Raw genomic sequence first — 23,193 nt, forward strand, 5'->3', positions numbered from 1 at the left:
TTTTCCATTGGCCTGGCCCCCTTCACCCCGAAGGCTGTCCTCAGAAAGGGGTCAGGGCAGCTGAAACCCCTCCCTTCAGCAGCTGTCCCCCATCCCTGCAGTAGCCAGACACTCCGCAGGCCCTTTAGCAGCCCTGTGCCCAAGCATCCTGTATTCCTACTTCGCTGAAGGCAAGATCAAAAATGGCACTAAAAATACAAATGAAGGAAAATAAACACAAAAGTGTCTTTCGAAGGCTCAGAAAACCTGTTCAGACAAGCAGGTACTTTAATTAGAAATGCTACAAGACAGGAGGAGCAGCAAAATATGATTCCTGAAAACATTATAGGATATGCTGACCCGCAGGCAGGAACACACAAACCTGGCGCCTGCCTGTCCACAGGACCTCGATGGCCTTCCTGGCTCCTTCCCACAAGTGTCAGCCTTTGAGGACCCTGCACCAAAGCTGGGCTTGCCCGAGGAAGGAGCAGGCACGGGCTTTTCAGCTGGAGAGGTGACTTAGTTGTGTGGCTCTCATCTAGTGGCAAAGAATGGTCTTCTGTCCCTGATGACACTTCTTGGGATTTCTGTAGGTTGCATTTGCTCAAAATCTTCCAGGCCTGCAATAAATAATTTGAAATGCTTGAAGTACTGTTATGGAAAATGTGAAATGGGGTTTGTTTTCCCCAGGAGAAAAAGAAAGGCCAGGGGTGTTGTCCACATGACCAAGAAAAGCTTTTCCTGCAGCCAGGCTTTGGTCGGTTCGATGCTGTGTGGGTCACTGGAGGTTGTTTCTGGGAATCACAGCTGAGCACATGGAGACGCAGTCCTGCCTGTGACATTGGCGTAGAGCTCGTTAGTGAGCTTCCCCAAGCAGGCCCTCCTCGGATCAACCGTGGGGCAGTCGAAGGCAAAACACCTTCCTGGCATACACAGGCATCTTTAATTTTAATTATATACTGCACAGTTTTCATCTAAGCAATCACATTAAAAAAGGCAAGGGGCCATTCTGTACGTAGGACCGAAAACATTGAGAACAGTGAAATGATTACTTTCATCAAAAGGAAAACAATTTTCTACGGGGTAAGCACTCTGCAGGAATAGATCCCGATCCCACGGGTATGAGGTTCTTCTCAGTGCTTCCGGACAGGGTCTAAGCGGATTCCCTGAGACAATCAAAACAAGCACAAAGCCTTCTCAACAAATACTCTTACTTTGCCATACAAAGACATTAAAAGTGGGAATTTTGCGAAGTTCTCATTCATCTGTTAGTATGGTAAAAAAAAATAATAATAATGAGTCAAGCTTTTTAAAATTGTTTACTGACAGTGTAGGAAGTAAAAGATATTCAGATAGGCCCAGTGGGATAGAAGACAAGGAAGACACGACCTTAAGGGATTTACCAACATTCTATCAGTTTCAAAGTATACTCCATGTTCAAGGATGAGAATTTGTCATGCAGGCCAGTACGCTTCTAAGTGTGTTCCTGGCTCCAGATACAATTCCTTCTCATTCCGCCAGTCAACAATGTAGCTCGAGTAATCTTAACTCAGCAGAAGCAATGACACCTCTTAAATGCATATTTAAAATTAAAGTTTATTAAAAGCCTATCAGGTTACATCGTGTCTTTGACTCATACTGAATTAATTTTCCTGTTTCCTGCAATTCTAACCTATAGTTCAAATTCGTGAGATTTTCACAGGTATTTTCACTCTGTCTTCAGTTTAAGTTTATGTGAAACCATATTTCCCGTCTTAAGACTCCACACTCATCAGAGCCCTTGGGATCTATCCATCGATGTGATGGAGAAAACAGCAACCACAACCTTGGGCTCTGGAGTTGGAAAGTCTTTATCCCAACTCCGGTGCCAGGTGTGGGGACGTGGGCCTGGGCCTGTCAGTGTGGCGGCCTGTGACCCCCCAGACGCGAGACTCTGAAGCCACTGTGAGCACGAAATGCAAGGCCTGGGTCCAGGTGACTTTACAGTGGTCGGAGGTAGTGTAGATCAGGCAGCGTCGTGTTCTCAGCAGAGACAGCTGCCTGAATCAGAAAGACACATGGAGGCTCTCCCTCAGGTGTGGGGTCTGAAAAGATGTCCAGAAAGGAAGGGGCCCACTATTAACAAGAGGAGGGGAACCAGGAGGGATACACGGGTGCGTTGAGGGGGTGTGAGTGCGATCAAACTCCGCTATGGAATTGAAACCCCCAAGCTGTGAAACTGGAGGGAGGGGCTGGCAGGTGGTGGCGAGAAAGGCTTAAAGTGTCTTACGCGCACGTATGGACCTGCAAACTGAAACCACTAAGCTGCACAACCAGTGTGCACTGAAAAACTGGGGAAGATTAGAGAGTTGCCAGAGCTCTAAATTTAGACAAAAAATAGATACCAATCATTAAATCATAGGCCTCATTTTCCTCAAAAATAACAAAGGAAGGGATTTTTAACTCTGTACGTTTATTTTATTAGCACTTAGCTCTTCCTCTAGAAGGAAAAAGCAAACTGAACTATGAAAAATTGAAAGTTCCAGTTAACTCAGCCCTGGTTGATCTAGACTTTATTATTTCTAAACCATTTCATGACAACCCTTACTGGTATAACTTCATTAGAGCTGCTCCATATGGTGCTTTCTGTTCTGCAAGCTGAGCTGACCCTAAAAGTGGAACCCTTTGCACTCAGCTCTGAGTGAAGATGACATTTTAGTCTCCTGTTTGTGAGCTGGGGCCTTTTCCTATATTTTTATGTTTTAAAATCCAATTTGAGCTTTTTTGGCCTCATGTCCTCATCTCAGACACCATTTTTTAAAAAATGAGTGAAAGGAAGCTTTTCCCATAGAAAATCTCACACATAATGATGCCAACAGGCTTTCATTTTGCTGGCTGCTTGGCTGACTAGTATATTGGAAATAAGTGAAGATAGGAAAATAACAAGGAACTAGCTTTAGCTGAGGGGAACGAATTCTACAGTTATGAAGCTGTAAGGAAAAGCACAACGAAATATGATCTTAGCATCACAGAAGAAAGCAATTCTCACCAGTAAAGCAGAAGTGAAGAACTGGAAATCTTAAGAAACACACACCAGGGGCAGTGAGAACAGACGTTACGTGCTTCACCTCGCAAGGTGAACTGGAGGGTAGGGAGTCTGTCGAGGACTTTCCAGACGAGTTCTGATGCGTTTTATTTGCTTTGCCTTTTTTTCTAAGCGACGATCCCTTCTGTATAGGCCTGCGCCTTTATGTCATAGCAACAGGGAAAGGGACTGAAGGCATCGTTAATTAGGTGCCATGCATAGCTGTGCTGTGAGGGACCATTGCTTACTGGCTCAGATGGGGACTCACGACTGAAGTATTTACATGGCAGGCTCTCAGACGCCAACCCAGAGTGGTGATGGGAACTAGCTAAAGCTTTGAAATGAAGCAAATGCTTTTCAAGTTCCTGCGGGAGGACTAGAAATTAATTAATGGACTGCAACAAGGAGCAATTATTTCTCTTTGTACATTCTACACCTGTTTTTCCTTATTGTTATGTGTGTGGTTTTCAAGAACTGAAGAGATAATGGAGACTTTACATGGATTCCTCCCATAGGCACAAAAAGTCCATAGCAGTGATACACCGGTTGCAGACTTTTGCTTAGACAGTATCTGTTTGAAAGACACTGAAAGCGTTCTTCAATGTCACCCTGACCCAAGGAACTCCAACAACGTCTCTGGAGCTGAGAAGGGATCGAGGATCAGCTTTCTTTCACTGATGAGCAAATGGAGCAGGGCTGGTTCTGTGATTTAGCTAAGGTCAAATGTCAGAAGGCAAACAGTCTCAAGAGCAGAGCCTTTCACGTCTCGACTGACAGGCACTGCAGAGGGCTGTCCCTCTGGGCACCGCGCCGTGTGAGACACTGACAGGGCAGCGGGGACTGAGGCATGCAGGACCTCAGCACAGTCTCCACCACAGGACCTCTTCTTCCCACATGCGGAATTAGAGTACCTGTTACATAGCATCATCTGCAAGGCCTAATTAAAATTTGGCTGCTTTCAGGGGAAACCCTTAAGTGTGCATGGCTCGGCTGTGCCTCTGCCCAGTCCTGCAGTGGCTTCGCTCCATCGTATCGGTACAGACAGCCCTCCCGCCTCGGGCACAGGTTTCCAGTCACCAGGTCAGCTGTGGCCCGATACAAACTATCACACTGAAGATTCCAACAATAAATAACTCAGGTTTTGCCATCCATTCTGAGTAGAGTGATAAAATCTTACGGTGCCTGCCCCAGCCTGTCCGCAGTGTGAATGTTCCTTTGTCTGCCATGTGGAGCCCTTCGCTGGTCGCCTGGAAGCAGCCCGGGGGATCAGGTCGGCTGGCACAGTGCTGGGTGCTTGTGTCCAAGTGTCCTATACTGTACTTAACAGTTGCCCCAAAGGCCAAGAGTGGAGATGCTGGCAGTTCTGATTTGCCAAAAAGAAGCTACAGAGTGTGGGTGAAGTATAACACAATATATACACAGAGAGAGAGAGAGAGAGAGAGAGAGAGAGAGAGAGAGAGAGAGGCCATATTCACAGAACTTCTACTAACAGCATGTTAGTAGAAAACTTTGTTTCAGTTGTATTGGTTAATATCTTACTGTGCTCAGTTTATAAAGTAACATAATCACAGATCCATGTGCATATCAAAAAGCACACAGTAAGTGCTATCCCAGGCTCCAGGACCTACCAGGGGTCTTGGAGCTGTTCCCTGCAGGGCAAGGGCCACTTGCTTGGGTCTGAAGCAGAGGAAAGGAAGGTGTTTAAAGTGAGTGTATGAAAGGAACTGCAGCCTCCTGGCAAGCAGTCCACATGCATCAGTCCTTTCCCTTTGCAGATCCTGTGCTCCAAACTCCCTTTCAAAGGAATCATTTGTGCTTCTGACATTAATGGTAAGAAAGGCGCAAGCCTTTATGAATGAAGAAAATAGCTATGAGGATTTTGTCTGTAGAGCACTGTGGCTATTAGAGATTTTCAATTAACCTTTGTGCCTGCTTGGCCAATACTTTAATGGTCAGACTCGTGCTCCACACTAGGTTACAGTGTGCAAGATACAGTAAAGATTTAACTAATACTGGAAGGCAATTTTGGAAGAAAAAAAAGAAACAAAGTTAAAGAAATCATACTATTATTCACTTGTATAGAAACCACGATCAAAATAGGAAAAGATCTCTGCACTTGACAGGTAAATACTTACCGTTACTCAATGCAGCATTAAGTATCATTAAAGCATCAGCATAACATCATCCCTGAGTTCTATGTTAATCTAAGTAAAGGTAGAACATTGGGCTTCAGTTTTGCATAAATCACATAATGGGAACATAATTCTTGCCCTTATAGAACTGACAACCTTGCTGTATGCATTGGAAGGCACAAATCTGCACAATACACACATCAGTGACACTAGCAAAGGTGTAAAATACAGTCTTCCTTATTCTCAGGCTCAGCTTTCTGTGTTGCGAGTTTACTGGTCACTGCATTCATGCATAAAAGAGAGACAAATGGCTCTGTGCTTCTGTAAGTGACGAGCTCTCAGATCAACTTCCTGTGTCTTGGGTGAAGATGAAGTCAAAAAGGCTGCAAAGGCACCGGCCTTCGACTTGTGATCACTGGGGCGTTTGCTGGGGCGCTGGGCCCATCAGCTTTTACTCCCACAAAACCATCAAAGGAGGATAAAATCTTCTCCCGTGCTAGACTTCTACCTTCATTTATTTTGCAGATAACCTATCTTATTTCTTTAAACTTTCAGTTTCAGGGCCGGGGATTTAGCTCAGTGGTTTCGCCGCCTGCTGCGCAAGCACAAGAACCCGAGATCGATCCCCGGTACGAAAAAAAAAAAAACCTTCCAGTTTCAGTACTAAATCAAGAGGCTTAGTAATAACATCGTAACAATAGCTGTTGATACACAGAATTCAAACATTCCTGGGCAGAAAGTTAAAGGAGGGGGGAGAATACAAAGCAGGAACTGCTGTAACTAAGTCAAGTCCTTTTCAGAAGCAGAAGATCCAGCAAGGAGGGCAGATACTCAGCAAGCTTCAGGACAGGAGATGGCCCAAGGAGCAGAACTGCAGTTTCTTTCCAGAAGTGGAAGAAGGCCATTTCAGACGCGAGAGAGGGGTGTGCTCACCCTTGGCACTTAACTTAGCGTGGCCCCTGGTGTCCCGTGGAAAGAAGCAGGCAGGCAGGAGGCGGGAGGACTGCGTCTGACAGGACACGGCAGGGTGGGGCCGGACCCCACGCTGCCTCTGCCTTTGTGGACCACGGCTCCCTTCCCAGTGAAGTGCTCACCAGAGCCAGGGCGTTAGGTGCGGGATCGCGGGGCATCCGTGGCTTTCGTGTTACCCACTGATTTCTGCTCCTCCGTCCTCTCACTGGACCCTCCCTTTTCTTCCACATACCCCAAAACTTTGCAACAACCGACCCTGTGTTCCTTGGTTCTCCCTTCTGTTCGTCTATGCTCATTCCGAGAATCTTACCTGTCTCGGGGTTGTACTCACCGTCCATAAGATAACGACTCGGATTTCTAGCTTGAATTCCCACCTTGCTGTTGGCCTATTCAACAGCTCCCTTGGGCTACGAACGGCATCTTAAGGTTGATTTGCCCAGCACCAGACGTCCAATCTTCCTTCCCCCGCCAAAATCTATTTGCTTCTGCCTGCAGTATTCCTTGCCACAGGTGATAGAAATTTCCAGGTGCAGCTCAAGCCACAAACCTTGCGATTGCCTTTGACTCCAGTTTTTCCTACACTTGTCACTTTTTAGGAAATTTTTGCTGTCTCTTCTTTGGAAATCTGTCTAGTGTCAGGCCTTCTTCCGTACCAGCAGTGTTCACATGATTCTGCACTGTCGGCTCCTTGCGTCGGGTCCCGGACTCTGTTTGCAGCTGCGTCACCCTCTACAGAGAATCTGCATTATCTTGTAGATACACAGATAGTTTTTTTAGTTTTGCTTCTCATTTGAAAAAAAGTATCTTATTAATAAAATATGTATTCTTCCAAATGAGTCATTTGGCCAAATCTCATATGACTTTCTCTCTGCTTTGATAATTTATCCTGTGGCATGGATGCTTCACAGACTCTCCTTTAGATAGAAGAAGAACCAGCTGGAAACAATTTCTGGAAGTAAAAACAAAACATAGGGTGGATGTCTCCCGCATATATTCAGCCTGATTTGCTCACAGCAGGTTAAGTGGAGGCAGCTGCTGGAGGCCTCTTCTTTACCAGAGAGAAGTTTGGCTATTTTAGAAATGTGGAGTTCATGGCAGCCATAAGCCATTGCCTTTCTATACCCCTTCCCCTTGCCAGTTCCCTTACATCAAGATTTCCTTCAAAAGGGAAACAGGACAGCCTGCAGTTCTCTTCAGGTAACATTGTCACTGGACTCCGTGGTCGCATCAGGGTTCCTTCCTCCCCACACGATGACCCAACTGCCTTGAATGAACTGTCCCAGGTTTGTGATTAGTGTGAGGCAGAGAAGAATGGTAACAAGGGTTCTTAGAAATTCTGGACAGGTTATCATTTGAAACAGTACAAATAATAACCTAATAAATCAACAATCTTAGATGTCAAAAACTGATGTTTTTGTCTTAGCTGTCGTTACTGTAGAACTGACCTAAGATAGGGCTGGGCTTCGCTCAGTGGCACTCCACCTGCTGTGCAAGTGCAAGGTTCTGAGTTCGATCCCCAATACCGGGAGGAAAAAAAGAGAAATGACCTAAGATAATCAACTTACGAAGAGACCGGGTTTGTCTTGACTCGAGATTTGGGAGGATTTCACTCAGGGGAGGTCAGCCCTGAAGCTGCTGGGCCTGAGGCAAGGCCAGGGCTCCAGACACAGGGGCCCCGCTCAGGAGCGGAAGGGAGAGAGACAGCAGAGACCAGGTTCCCTTGGCCGCTGAGGGCACCGCGGCCCCAGACCCACAGCGTCCTCCTCCCCGACTCCGACTCCGGGAGCGCAGGGCCAGGAGGCGCCTTCCTCGCAGGCACCTGGACCTAACTCCTGGTCTGAGCGTCCGTTCTGTAAGACCTGTCCGTGAAGGCCTCTCCCTGCTTCCTTCTCCCAGATTTTCAGGCTTCATTCTGGGCAAAGGGTAAGAGGAAATCAAAGTCGGGTGCTGTCCGTGGGCGGACGGCCTCTCCCGCACTAGGCAGAGAGAGAGCACAAGCATGGCACTTGCGGGGCTGAGGTTCGGTCCCAGAAGGGGCGGAGACAGCTGCCCGCACACACTGCTTCCTGGGAGTCACCATCACGGCGCCGTTCACGTTTTAAGCCCAGCAAGAGCACAGTGACTGGCGAAAACCCACCTTGGCTTTCTCCCTGTACGCTCTCAGCTGAGAAGCAACGGTCACCACCTGTAGCCTGCCCCGTGCGGAACACGGGCGGCAATAAAACGTCTCGCAAAATGATCTGCTTCTGTGCCTGCTCCTCAGCTACCTCGGTGCTGTAGAGTCCAGCAGCCTTGGTTCACCAGGGGGTGCCGCTAGCCGAGGTACCTCCTCTTCCTGCCGTGCCCAGAGACCTCAGCCTGCGGCCTGGGACAGGCCCTCTAACAGAAGCCGGCAGGCCTAGGGTATTCCTTTGTCTAAGGGGTCGCTCACTTGAAGGAAACAGTGCTGACTGTCGCTGTCCCCGCAGGCTGCAGACCCGAGGGCGGGGGCAGGGGTGGGCTGGAAAGCTCGGGCTCGGAGCCGGGCCCTTGGGGGTGAAGGCGAACCCGACCTCTGCTCTCACCAGGCCCCGAAACCTCGATTGTGCTCTGCTGTTTCTGACTGTGAGCCCTGACTCTGGTTAGCCTGGAAATGGCAAATCTAGAACAAGCCACTGGCTCTGTGCTTCTGCCAAAATTAGCCGTAGAACTTTTATGAGAACAAAATCCCTATAAAAATCACAATAGAAATGATTATTATATCATTTATATAAAGCATGTAACGTCTCATAAACTATGTTCGGTGGCCCAGTCACTGAGTGCACTAAATTAGGCTTCCATCCCCCAATCCCACGAGGCTCAGGGCCGCCTGTAATAAAGTAGCCTCCGGCCATGTGGGCTGTGGACTCTTAAAATGAGCCTAGGTTCACTTTCATCTGATGTAATTTTGATCAATTCAGACTTAATTTGAAAGACTAATATTATTTTGGATATTGGAAATTGTGAACTGCTTCTGGAACAACGTATGTGAATCTATCTTTTCTGCTGTATGCTTTGTGAAATCTAAATGCAGATCAAATATTTCCACTATTAGCAAACGAAGTAAGGTACGCTAGAAGTATAAAGTACACACAGGTTTTGAAAAGAAAGTAAAATATTTTGAACAGGGAAATGATTTCTGGAAAGAGACAATGCTTGCAGCTAACCGGCCACCAAACAAACGGCTCCTCCTAGCTCTGACCCCTCCTGCACCTAAAACCTGCCTGGGTCTCCCTCAGGCTGGCCCCATGTTTCCCCCGGTCCTTTGTTCTCAGTAGGTTTCTGGGACCCCTGCTTCCCCCATATGTAAACAAGCTGAGTCCTAGTTACCCTTCTATCCAACTGTCCCAGCTGACTGCACCTACCTCAACCCATGAACTGATGCTGCATGTCTGGCCACTGTATCCTCACCCCTCTTTCCCCAAATCTAAATAAACCCTGTCCACCCCCAAGACGAGGCTGACTGCTTTGTGGAGAAGACCCTGATCAGTCTGCCAGTGAAATAAACCTGCCTCCAGCTTCCAGGGTGTGTGCTCCATTCGTCTGGGCCTGCCTCTGTTATACCACCTAGAGCTGCAACACTGTGAGTTATACTTGCTACAACCATTTCATTAATAGTTTTAAGTGATAAATATTTTGAAAGCATATGGCTTTGGATATAATGGGTAAAATAATATATACCATAAAGTTTGTCTATTTTTTAATGTGGCTACTGGGGGATAAAATCACTGTGCCCATCTGTCCTAAATCATAGTTCAGTTAGATGGTCTTTGCCACCAGACAGGGTCCAAAAGATACAGGGCAGCAAGTGATCCAAATAAGCAAAACTAACGCAAACAAGGGAAATACTATACCTCCCAACCTGCTACATATCCAAAACGTGAGTTCGTGTTTGCTAGACTCGAAGAATGAATTAAAGGAATAGCGAAGGTCAAGAGTATGAAAAACTGATTGAGAGAAAGATGACATCTGTTGAAGAGACAGAAGGGGACTAGAAAGTGGGTTGCCACCCACCCACTTCTCAAAGGGGTGTTACTGAGCAAAGCCACGAGGTGAGGCGGGTTCAAAGAGGGACAAAACTGCAGTCAGCTAATAAAATCCAATGGGAAATCACAAGGTGGGCATGAGGTGGGACAAAACCATGACCAACCAATAAGATTACAAGTACAGTCGCCCGGGGAATATTGATTAATTGGGGATCAAATCGGGACACAAGCTTATGTGGCATGAACAAGGAATTTCCAGAAAGGAAATGGGCTAGAGAGATCGGTGCCTATTTAGAATATCAATCACTGCTATTCATCCCCAGGGGAAGTAGATGGGTGCAGTACTTTCTCTTTTTGTAATGCTGACCAGTGAATGTGCCTCAACTGTTTTTTGTAACTGCTTGTAATCGTTTCGAACTAACTTAGCCAACTGTAATACAAAGAGGCCCCTGAAGCTGACTTAAGGACCCCAGTCCAGCCCGTCCTCCGAATAAGTTTGCAGGTTTGCTGACTCACGGGAAAAAGGATTTTCAGGGAAGGGTTTTATTGGGCTGAGGTTCAAAAGTACACATGGAAAGAAAGAGTGCAGGCTCTCAGGGTAGAGAAGTGTAAGTATTGCAGGCAGGTAAGTTAATTAGATACCTTGTGTGCAGTTAGACAGGACCGGCCCTCCAGGAGCCAACATGGAGGATAGTGACAACACATTCACTGAAGGCCAACATTGTGAAAGAAGAGAAACTACACACCCTCGTGCTTTCCCTGGGGATGAATAGCGGTGATTGATCTTCTAAACAGGTATCAGTCACCTGGGTGGGGGATCAAGGTTTTAACCCAGCCTCTCCAGGAAATATCCCTGACCCACCCTTACTGAAAATCCTTGTATACTTACTACGAGACTTGCTCCTCCATTTGACCCCCATTTAATCAATATTACCTGGGTGACTGTACTTGTAGTATTATTGGTTGGTCATGGTTTTGTCCCACCTCATGCCCACCTTGTAAATTTCCATTGGGTCTTACAGTTCTGTCCCACTTTGTACCCGCCTCACCACACAGCTTTGCTGTATAAAACGTCTTTGAACTGTGGAGTGGGCGGGCAACCCACTTTCCGGTCCCCTTCTGTCTCTTAGACAGAAGCTATCTTTCTCCCAATAAATTTTTCCTACTCAACCTCCATTGTTCCTAGAATTCATTCTTCGATTTTAGAGAACACAAACTCACGTTTTGGATACCTAGTAGGTTTGGGGGGTTATATCTCTTCCCCCATATCACAAGGAACCTTCATGCTTCTCTGGAGGGGTGGAAAAGCTGCCCATTTCTAGAGGGGAGCTGGCCCGTTCTACAGATTCAGGCTCTGTGTAGGCTGTTGGGGATTTTTTAGATAGATAATTTAAGTATTCTTTCCTCTCTTTCAGCCTGTTCTTGACCTTAGGATCAGGTTTCTGCTTCTTGTCAGTTAAGCTGATTTCTGAACTTAAATATTCCTGAGGAATTTGGGGCGTGATGATACCGAAGGAAAGGAGCCTGCGGTTAACCAGGGGGTGTGGCCTCGGGCTACATACCAAGATGCAGTCTTCTTTAAAGTACAATTTTCAGTTATGGTTTCCTTATCTCCTTCCCACCTACCTTTTCTTTCTTCTATCCTACCTCAGTGCTGGTTTAGCCAAACTGTGCTAATCTAACTGCGTTATAATACTTTAGGAATTATCTCACTATATTTAAGGTTTTACCCAAAACATTTTGAGTTCATATTTTACCTTGAGGCCTCTTTGGCAAAAAAATAAAAAGATCTCTTTTTTTTGCTATAGAAAATACTGTATAAAAGCTCAGTCTTTCTAATGGGAACACGGGCTCACTTTTGCAGCGCAGAGCAGAAAGGACTACTTAGGGTTAAATTTGCACCCAGTGATGCATTCCCGTTACTATGTCCTCAGCTTCTGCCGAAAACCCTCCGGAGTGAAGTAACCAGAGCAGATGAATGAATGAAACAGATTAGGCTGTCATTTGCTTCTTCTTTCGTGCTTTGTAAAATGCACCATATGGACATCACAATGTGCTGGGCAGAAATGCAAATGTCTGATAAAGTTTTATTTTTTAAAGAATGACATAAAATACTCATGATGAATGAAATTTGAACACTAAGTGACACATGCTCTTGAAAACCTATCTTTAGAAATTACTTCAAGTTGCTGGTAACATTAACATTGGAGTTCATTTGAAGTGGCTCATCCTTCAAGTTTTTTAACAATCTAAGCCTCTGTAAGATTGATGCAGGGAAGGAGTTGCAACTCCCAAACCTGCTAGATATCCAAAACGCAAGTTCGTGTTCTTTAAAATCAAAGAAAGAGCTGGGGATTTAGCTCAGTGGTTCTGCCACCTGCCTCACTAGCGCAAGATCCCAAGTTCAATCCTCGGTACCAAAAAAAAAAAAAAAATTGAAGAATGAATTCTAGGAACAATGGAGGTTAAGAGTAGGAAAAATTTATTGAGAGAAAGAAAGCTTCTGCCTAAGAGAGCCAGAAGGCGGGCCAGAAAATGGGTTCCCCGCACAGACAACTTCTCAAAATTGTTTTATGAGACAAAGACATGAGGTGAGGCAGGTTCCAGGTGGGACAAAATGAGTAAGATGACAAGTACAGTCGCTGAGGTAATATTGATCCAATGGGAAATCACAAAGTGGACAAAACTATTAACAACCAATAAGATTATGACAAATGTAAGACCAAGGGCCTTACCAAATGCTCCGAGGAGCTGACTGCAGCAAAGAACACCCGGGAAGGAACACACCGGACAAGTTGGAAAGTAAAACAGACCGTAGTCTGGCCAGACGGCACTCCCAAAGCAAAGTAGCTTAGAGAGGCGACTAGCCCAGAGTCTGAGGCTCTTTTATAGGGGGTTGCAGGGGAAGTTAACAGGTGAAATTTACAGAAGAGGAACAAAGGTTAGTGGTCAGCTGACACGTACTGATGGTCAGCAGATGTTTGTAGATTGTTCTATAAACATCAGTTTTGAACAAAGAGTTGAGTAATTTACTTTGGGACCTTATGGCTGATACAGATCTTATCTAGTGTCCCGGAGCTAACAAGCATCTTTATCTATTTACTCACATTCAATCACAGTTGGGGCTAGGGGAGTTTTGTGATTACAGAGTTATGCAGTCCCACATTTGATTACAGAGTTATGCAGTCCCACACAAGTATAGTAGCTTAGGTAATATTGATTAAATGGGGATCCAATAGGGAAACAAGTCACGTAGCAAGCTACAAGGAATAAGCAAGGATTTTTGGTAAGAGGTGGGTCAGAGATCTTTCTTGGAAGATCTTGGTCCCTCACCCAGGTGATTGACACCTGTTTAGAATATCAGTCACTGCTATTCATCCTAATGGGTGTGGCAATTTCTCTCCTTTTACAATGCTGGCCTTCAGTGAAAGTGTCTTCACTGTCCTCCATGTTGGCTCCTTACAGGGTGGCCCTGTCTAATTGTCTAGATATCTAATTTACCTATCTACAATAATATCTCATAGAGAAGTAAAACCTACACACTTACAGTGTTTGCATATGAACACATTTTAAGGATTTACAAATTGAGATTTTAATCAACTCCTCCAGCTGTGTTTGAGTGGAGCAATTAAATCAACTTTATTTTAGTCTTTAAAAGTAACTATATTACTAACATTTTTAGAAAAAGTTATCATTGCTAAGGGTACCACTAAATAACACTACTATAAACTTGACACTAATTGTTCAAATATATACTAAAGATTTACTGGGAAGCAAATTTTATCAACCACACACACAGACACATACACAAGAATTAAAAAGACAAAAATAATTGTCCTGTTTCTTCAGGTATTACAACTTATCCCAGACATAAGAAACACACAAATATAACATTTATGAATTAGAACTGATAGGCTTTAAATAGACAATAAGAAATTATAAGAAAAATAATAAAATGTGTCAGATATACTAAGATGGAAAACAGAAAAGAAAAATCTCAGGCAATGAGAAAAACAATACAAATATGCTCTAAATAGAACTAATATGATTCCTATGGTTCAGATTCATATATGGCTTTATTTCTGTTTCTGTAATATGTTGAGCAAAGTCCCTAGAACAATCTCTTGTTGAAAAGAACTAATCATCCTAGATAAATGAATATTTTAAGTGTTCTTAAAGAAACAATGGGTCCAAGAATAACAAATTCCTAGGATGAAAAAAAATCTAGCCAAGAATTAGAACCCAAAGAAGAAAGCAGACTACAGAAATCATCTTTTATCCTGGGATCATTTGCCTATCCAGATAGATTTAAACTTTGATAGACTCAATTTCATAGGCTCCTGAGATTTTAGAGGTAAGTCCTCAGGGAAACAGCCACCCAAAAAACAATTCTCTGACCCCTAACCTCAGAAGCCCTTGAAGAAATTGGCCGTCTCAGTTCTTAGTGTAGAGAGTACTTGGTGCCAGGGAAGGGGGAATTATCACTGAGAACCTGGAATCTCAAGCTTAACTTTATGGAAAAGGCCCACTGCCTAGATGTTTGGGAAAGTTGGAAATTAAACTGGGTTCAGTCCCCAGTGCCACACCACACACACACACACACACACACACACACACACACACACACACACGATTAAAATTAGTAGTCCAACAATGGAATTTCCCCCAGTTGTCAGAAACAAATGAAAATCTTATCAAAAGAATCTCATTTCAGGAAAGAAAATCATCAGCTCACAACACAACAGCTAAAAATAAAAGGAAGAGAGACACCATGACTGAGAACAGCAGAAAGAACACAGACTCCACCAGGACTTCATTCAGACAGATGTTTTGGGACACAAACTCTGAAATAACTATTCTGAATATATTTAAAGATATGTGTAAAGCCAGAAAACATGTGCATGATGGACGAAGCATATTTAAAATGCACCAAATATAATCTCTAGAAATGAAATAAGTGAAATTTTGAAACACAACAGATAGGTTTTTTTTGTTTGTTTTTTTAGTACTGGGATCGAACTCAGGACCTTCTGCTTGCAAAGCAGGCGATGGAACCACTGAGCTATAGCGCCACCCCCCACCCCCCACCCCCGGCCCGGCCCTGGATAGCTTTAATGATACAAAAAGAGGAGAAAATTGGTTGGATATGAAGAAATTATCCAGATTGTAGGTGACATAGAAAGGAAAAAAGAAGGTGGAAAATTTTAAAAAGTAAGGTTAAGATACAGGAATGACTAAATGAGAAAGAGCTGCATATGCTTCTCAGGGTCCGGAAGGAGACAGAGTTAAGGACAGGCCTCAGAGAAGGGCAGGTGAAAATCATGAAGAATCACCGAAGCGCTCTGAAGGTTCTGAAAGCCCAGTGACCACAGCTAGTCCCAGCCTCTTGCACTGGCTGAGGACAAAGCAAGGAGGAGAGTTGCAGGCAGCTGTGAGAAGAGCCCAGGAGCCTGCAAAGAAGCCACACTTGGACTAGCTCAGCCTCCCATCCCCGACTGTAGAAGCCTTCAAGTTAGAGCGATGCATTTCATGTTGAGAGCAAATTACAGAAGCATGAGCCCACCAAAAACATTTATCAAGAATAGGGATGACATACGACATGTTCATAAAAACAAAACCCAGGAGTATTTATACCAGCTCTTCCTCACAGAAGTTCAGGATGTGTGCACCCAAGCGGCCAGAAGAAGCGAGTCATAAACATTAACCTCCTGCAACTACAAAGCTATGTGCTTATAGCGTAAATTAGACAATTGAAACGATCACAAGAGGTCACCCAGAGAAGGGTGAGCAGAGTCAATATGTCTAACAGAGCGAAAGAGACATGAATGAAATTCAGAGTTTGCTAAATGTGGAACGCATACTGTCCCTACAGAAGGCCAGGAGTGGACTATATACAGTTGGTGCTCTGTGTCGTGGTCCTCTATTGTGTAGTCAACCAACAAAGATCCAAAATGTAGTTAGGCTGTGATGATTTCATCTGTGCTGAACATGGACTGTGTTTTTTCTTGCCATTATTTCATAAACAATACAGTAGAGCAACTATTTACACAGCATTTCCAACGTCTTAGTTATTCTAAGTAGCCTAGAGAAGATTTAAAGCATACAGGAGGGTGTATATAGGTTATATGCAAATACAATGCCAATTTATACAGAGAATTTAAGCAGCTGCAGATTTTGGTATCTGTAGGAGTCCTGCTGTGTACTTTAAATCATCTCTAGATTATTTATAACACCCAATACAATGCCTACAAATCACTTCTTTCACAGATTCAGCATAGTGCTTGGTGCATGGCAAATTCAAGATTTTCTTTTTGAAACTAAAAATCTTTTTCCCCATGTTTTCTATCTGCACTTGGTTGACTCTACCGATGCTGAACTCATGATACGGAGGCCCAGCTGGCACACAGTTGTGTCAGTAGTTGCACTGAACCTAAGAAGGCTAAATGCTCCATTTAGAAGACATATTTTCAAACTGGATTTTGAGAAAAGCAAAAGTTAAAAGCATCTCATGACACATGGGTGCCTGCCTTTCCTAGGAAATGCAGTAGGCTTACTTTTCCCTGTTGTTCCCACTAAGTACACCAAAAAGTTTGGGTACATTCTGTGCACAAAAACAAACCTAAAATGACCACACAAGGAGAAGGCAGATCCACCAGGACCTCGAGGCCCTAGGAACAACATGATGGAAAGCCAGTGCATTTTCTTTTTGCTTGGTATATCTCAATATGAAGAAGCCAACAAACTGGAAACACCAAGGATACAAACACACAAAACGCCTAAAAAACCTTGCTCTCTCCAGCCAAAGGATGGAAGGGACAGCCAAGTGGGAAAGAAAACTCAGAAAACAACTGCTTGACTGTAGCACACACCCTAGAAAACCTGTGACCCTGTCCATGCTAGCAGAAGCCGAGCAGGGGGGCTGCCAGAGTGTATGGAGGCCTGCAACCTCCCCATGCTGCGGGGGCACCAGAGCAGCCCTGCAAGGAGCTGGCTCTTCCATCCCTGCCGTGTGGTAGGGGGTCCCCAACTCTGCTGCCCACAGACACCCCTTGGGAAGCCCAGAATCCCATCTTCACCCTGAAGCAGCAAGGACCCCCCAGCTGGGCGGTGCCCAGGGAGACAGGGTGGAGAGTCAGCAGCTGCCCCGCTGCCCATTGGCCTGGATACAGAGGAGTAACAAGCCAGGCCTCTCCCGCTGGGCAGGGAGGCATCAAGCCAGGGGTCGAGGGCACAGCCCCCTGCACTTCTGAGCAGCACCCTCTTTGGGTGTCAAACAGAAGGCAATTGGAGAACCCAGAACTCCACCCCCATTCTCCACTCAGCGGTAACAAGACTGCCCCACCTCACTGAACCATGTGTGAGTTCAAGGAAGGAGGCAAATGATACTCAAGCCACAGCACAGGGTCCCCGGGGAACTCACCCATCACAGCGCTCACCTCTCACTCCCTAAAACCCAGCCCACAGTCGGGTGAAAAGCCGGGGTCTTCAGTTCTCACTGCTGGACCGGTCAGTGAACCTGCGCCTGACAGGCAGCCCCAGCCTCTGTCCCGGGGAGTCGGTCCCCACCTGCAAAGACAGCAGCCCCAGCAAGTACACTCGCCATGAAGAAGGGAGCTCAGAGACAAACCCCATGAACGGCCAAACACAGACCCCTGGTTCAGGTCACAGGAGACTCGAGGGTTGCTTCAGACAGGAACACATGGAAAAGAAACAGAACAGGGGAAATCAGGGCTGCAGGTAGAGCTTAGCTGTAGAGCGCTTCTGTCGCATGTGTAAGACCCTAGGTTCATTCCCTAGCACCACAAAAAAGAAGAAAAGAAGGGAGGGAGGGAGGGAGGGAGAGAGAGAGAAAGAAAGATATAAAGATATAAAGAAAAATAGAAAAATTTTTTCTAAATATTAAATTCTTTGTGTGAAAAAAGAAATTCTGTGTGGTACAATATTGTAAATATTGAGTTACTGTCTTAAAATTATAATAAATTGATGAGAAAAATACTAAAAATACAACGCATAAATATGAAAAGAATATGAACAAATTAGTTTACATGATGAAATATAAATGTCTAAGATTAAAAAAAATACTCAAACTAATAATAAAAGAATTGTAATTTAAAGCAATAATAATTATATCATGTTTTTTTCTTGTCAACTGAAGATTTAAATGAAAGCTTCCAATGTATTAAATAAGATCAATTCCTTTGTGCATTGCTTGTACAGAGAAAAAATGGTACAACCATCCCAGAAAGAAATGACCGCATGGATCAAGAAGCTTGTAATTGCTCATTTCCTTTTTATCAAGCGATTACTTGTCTGTGAAATTCCCCAGGGAGATCATCAGAAATGTAAGCATGGTTCTGTAAAACAAAGAGTATTTATTACTTTATGTTTTTAGCAACCTGAATGCCCACCGTGAAGGAATGGATTAAATGTGGTCTGGCCATCTATGTTTTGGTATATTCCGGAATGTCAGGTTCCTGAAGATGTTGTCACGGGGGAAAATAAATGGAATTTAATGTTTCCTTCAAAAAGCACAATCCACATTTTTATATAATACAAATTCAAATGTGAAAAATTTATGGAAAACTGAAAGGAAATACATACCATATTGACATAAAAATATGAAATTAGGAGTGATTTGTGGGAAAGCTGATTTCTCTATAATTCTCTGAAATTTTCTATACAAAGTCCCAAGTGGGAAAACTAGCATAGGCTGTTTTTCCTGTAGAATTAGCAAAGAAAATACCAAGTATGGCGACCGATGTTGATCGTGTGCAGTGCATCAAGCACTCTTGTTTACTCCCCACAGAAGCTTTCAAAAGGTGTGGAGGGAACTGGAGATTTAGCCACTCACCCGCCCAGGTACTTCCATACAGGATGACCAAAATATGCATAGCTTTTGTTAACTTGTGTAAGATAATGTAACAGGAAATAGAAAAACAACAGTTTTATCAAGTTGTTCAATACAAGAATCGGCTGGTTGAAATGACTCCTGCCTGAGTGAAGCTGGACTGTTCAGTGGTGAACAGGGTGGGACTTTCCTGTCTGCATCCGGCCGGAAGCCAGAGACCAGTCACCGGGACCGGGCTGCCCATGACGGCCTCCCGAGTCTTCCAGCTCCCGGTGCTCGGCCACAGCCCCAGGAGCGCGTGGCTGGCTGCGCAACACTGCCCAAACGCCCTCCCGTGCTCTGCACGTCCCGTCCGTTCCCAGTGCCCCCGTGTGTCCACATCTCCCCTCCACACAGACACCGGTTTCCTTGTATCAGGGCTCATTCTAATGGTTCTGAGTCGCCTGCCTCTGCAGAGACTCCATTTCTAGTGTCACGGAAGACGACACTTTGCAGGTGCCCGGAGAGCCTCCTGCACTCAGAGGCGGGGCTGCCGGAAGGTGGTCGAGCGCGGGGCTCACCTGAGCCGCTGTTGGGTGCTGGGTGTGACTGGAAGCGGCTCACTGGGCACGGGGCCTGGCAGGGTCGGCCTGAGCCACGCCGCCTGCAGCCCAGCCGTGGACTGGAAACACGAGCCGGGGTAGAGCTCTCCTCCTTGAAGCTGTGCGTGTCGGGTGTTGCATCTCAGTGACAAAACAGTGACTAAGACACTAGCTAAGGTCGCAGTCAGAGATGCTGGGGTTAAACATTTGGGGGTAAGGAGAATACCTTTCAACCCAAAACATTGTACTTCCCAGATTTGCTCCAATAGGTAGGCACTACATATGGCGATAAGATGAAGTATAATAAAGACCGCAACACAGTATAACAGAAACTGAGCAGCCGGCCCCCACGGGCTGTGTGGTTCAGCTCTGCGCCCCCAGGCTCCCTGTGCCGCTGGCCCCGCCCTCCCCGCCGTCTGTCGGTCCAGGTCTCTCCCAGGGCTGTGCCGTTACTCTCTTGCTCTGCTCCTCACCTACAGCCTTCCTCCCTCCACCCTCCCGTTGCAGCCAGGTTTTTCTGATCTTGTTACTCCCCCACCTAATAAGTCAAATAGATCAACAAAGTTCATGAGGTTTAACTCAAACTTCTTAAACATGAATTTATAATCTGATCCGTCTTCTCTTTTTAACCTTATTTCCCACAACTTCCTCTCCATAACTATTTTCTCCAACCTGAGTAGCTTATAAACTTACTTGCTTTGGGCTGGGGACTTAGCTCAGTGGTTTCGCCACCTGCAACGCAAGTGTAAGGACCCGAGTTCGATCCCCGGTACCCCCCCCCCAAAATAAAATAAAATAAACTACCTCGCTTTACCGCACACAGTTTTGTGAATGTGCTAGTATCACAGCGTGGTTCCTGCAGCCCATACCCTTCAGCCCATTTATTAATTGAAGCAAGAAACAGGTGTTGAATACCCATCACATGCCTACCGTTGTCCTAGGAAGTAGCTATTTAAAAGTAAATCACGCTTTCTAACTTTCAAGAATTCAGCATAGTACAGCACATCAGATGTGTAAATAATTAACTAAAATATGGTCTGAGTGCTGTTAAAAAACCTTGCACAGGGCACCCATGGGGTGGGAAAGTGGTGAGGGCATTTATTAAAGGCTCAGGAAGATTTCCTAGCAGAGACACCAGGTCGTTAAAACAGGAGCAGGGGATCCAGTTTCCTGTCCATTCTCATGACCTTTTATGTGACTAAGAAAATTATTTACTCTTCAAGGATCAGTGTTTTTAGAACCAGGAAAACATTCCTGTATGGCTCCCTGATGATAAATGAATGGTTCCAAACATGCTGTTGCTTTTGGCATTTTGTGTTTGCTACTGGACTATGAAAGAAACATCTACTCTAGTGCTGCCTCACCCTACTTCAAATGCACACATTCAGGGTGTGCACACAGTGAAGCTCTTATACACGTCCCTGCTGTGGCCTGGATGTTTTGAACCCCCCAAATCTATATGTTGTAACCTAATCACCAAGCTGATGAGTGTAAGCTGAGGCTCTTCTCATGTGTGTAGTTAGTGTCCTACAGGAGTGGACTCAGAGCACCTTTCCTGTGTGGGGTGCATAGAGTGCCAGCCCTGAGCAACAGTCCCTCACCACAGGAATCTGCTGGAAACTTGATCTTGGACTTCCTGACCTCCAGAACTGTAAGCAATAGGTTTCCATTGTTTATAAATCACCTAGCCTAAGTTGTTTTGTTATAGCAGCCTGAATGGTCTAAGACAGTCTGTCTTGCTTATAAATAGACTTTATCACTGTTCAGTGGCATTTTCTCAGGTCACCCTCCTTGAATTGCATAATGACTCTGAGTGCTGACCATGCAGAATGATTTCTGTCCCAGATAGGGAAATTCACAGAAACTTCTCCATGTTCTTCTGTGTCAAAACATCCTATTTGCACAACAGAAGTCAAAGTAATGGAGATTCAGCAGAAAAGATCAAGACAGTTCCACACTTCCCAGCACCCTGACTGGGATCACTTGTAACCCTGATCACTATTCTCCACTTGACTGTCTTCTACTGGCTGCTGCTGATACCTTGGGATAATCACAGACATACTCTCTGTAGCACCCTCTAGCTATAATGTCCTTTGTAGTGCTCAGTTTGGTTCCCATCAATATTTATTGCATTTCACTATAGTTGTTTTCCATTAGGAGGCACAAACAAAAATCAATATTATGATGATTCTCTAATGGTCCTAAACCCTCCCCATAGTCACTCCTTAATAAGTGATTTTTAGTATACCCAATATAATTTACTGTTTCTTAAGACTGCAGCAATCAACTTAGCCATTGGAAAATGCTAAAACCAGAGTACTTCTCCGGGCTGTGTTTACAGTGTGAAATATCACGGCACACATCCCAGCCACACCGAGTGAACTTGCTAAAAAGACATTCTCACCTCTCCTTTCTGAGTCAAGCAGCCCCATCTAATTACTTCCCCAGGAGTTATTTCCTTTGTGAGAATGAGGCCAGGAAGCTGTCTGGGACTAGGACAAAGCACACACCTCCCTGGGCACTTGGGCTTCAGGACGATTTATACCTTGGAGTATCAAATTGTGTCAGGTCAGAATCTATCCTGAGGAGCTCAGTTTGGAGGTAACACTGGGCACGAGTGCTGAAGGTCTTGCCCCAGGCTCCTGCAGAGAGAGCAGGACAGATCCCTGGATCCCATGTGTGCAGAGCAGGAAGCAGCCCAGGGGCATGGCCCAATCTGGCTGAGCACAGGGTGAGCACACACGAGCACACCAGGTGAGCCTGTGCAGCTGCAGCAACATTGACCCATAAGCCGGGCTCCTGAGTCTTCCATAAAGCTGCAGAAAAGTGAGAAGGAGCTGCCAGTGGTCAAAGCTCATGAACTTTCCAGGAACTTTCAGATGTGGCTCGGCGGCCAGCAGTGGGGCTGTAAATTCCCTCTGGGGTTTCTGCTTGCAGGTGCTGCTCCTGGTTTAGGTGGTGTGCGGCCTCTGTCCTTTTCTCTCTGTCTTTCCATCCCATTCCTTACCTTCTCCCCACCACCTTTTTAAGTTTCTTCAGCTTCAAACTAGAGCCTAGATCTCCACGTGGTGGACGATTTGAGCAGGAGGTCCCTGCAGCTGGGAGGAGCAGGCAGGATCAGGGCCTAGGCAGAGAGCGGAGGAGAGCCCTGCAGGGAGGGTCCACGCCCTGACCTCACACAGTGGTGTGCCACACTTCCCCGTGGGGATCCAGTCACCTCAGTGTAGCCCGTGGGGCGGGACAGAGCTGCCCACTGGCCCTCCACACCCGATGGGGCTGGGGTCCCAGAACAGGCAAGCATCAGGCCGATTGCGTTCTGCTGTGCATGCAACAGGGGCTATGCCCGAGAGCTGCCCAGGGCTGAGACCTGGGCACCACGAGGCACTCCCAGACTCCACAGAAGGCGCCGAGGGCCTGCACACCCCAGGGACGGCAGTGAGCTCCCACCCTCCCGTCCCCCTCTGTCTACTCTGGGACCAATATCTGCTGGTGCTCTGCAACACCACCCTATTCCTCTGGCAGGAAATTGGGGCATTCTGATTTTCTCTTTCTCCTTTTAAATCTGCAATAGAACCAGAACAAGTCTTCAGAATATGATTCATTACCTCCCTAA

At 45.6% G+C, this 23,193-nt stretch overlaps 1 long non-coding RNA gene across 2 annotated transcripts; it reads right to left on the reverse strand.

Moving 5' to 3' along the window:
• Window positions 1–246: 246 nt before the first annotated feature.
• On the reverse strand, window positions 247–6,465 carry LOC101696933 (uncharacterized). 2 transcript variants are annotated; one of them, XR_001184448.3, is made up of 2 exons: window positions 4,221–6,465; window positions 247–599 (listed from the first exon to the last, which is right to left on the reverse strand). It is a non-coding gene; the product is annotated as an uncharacterized LOC101696933 (long non-coding RNA). The 2 variants fall into 2 exon arrangements; XR_002387975.2 differs by having other exon boundaries at window positions 3,008–6,465.
• Between the last annotated feature and the right edge of the window lie 16,728 nt (window positions 6,466–23,193).

Source organism: Heterocephalus glaber, unplaced genomic scaffold (assembly GCF_053883595.1).
Source record: "Heterocephalus glaber isolate CG9 unplaced genomic scaffold, H.glaber_assembly_v1.0 deba00001550, whole genome shotgun sequence".
Lineage (NCBI taxonomy): Eukaryota > Metazoa > Chordata > Mammalia > Rodentia > Bathyergidae > Heterocephalus > Heterocephalus glaber.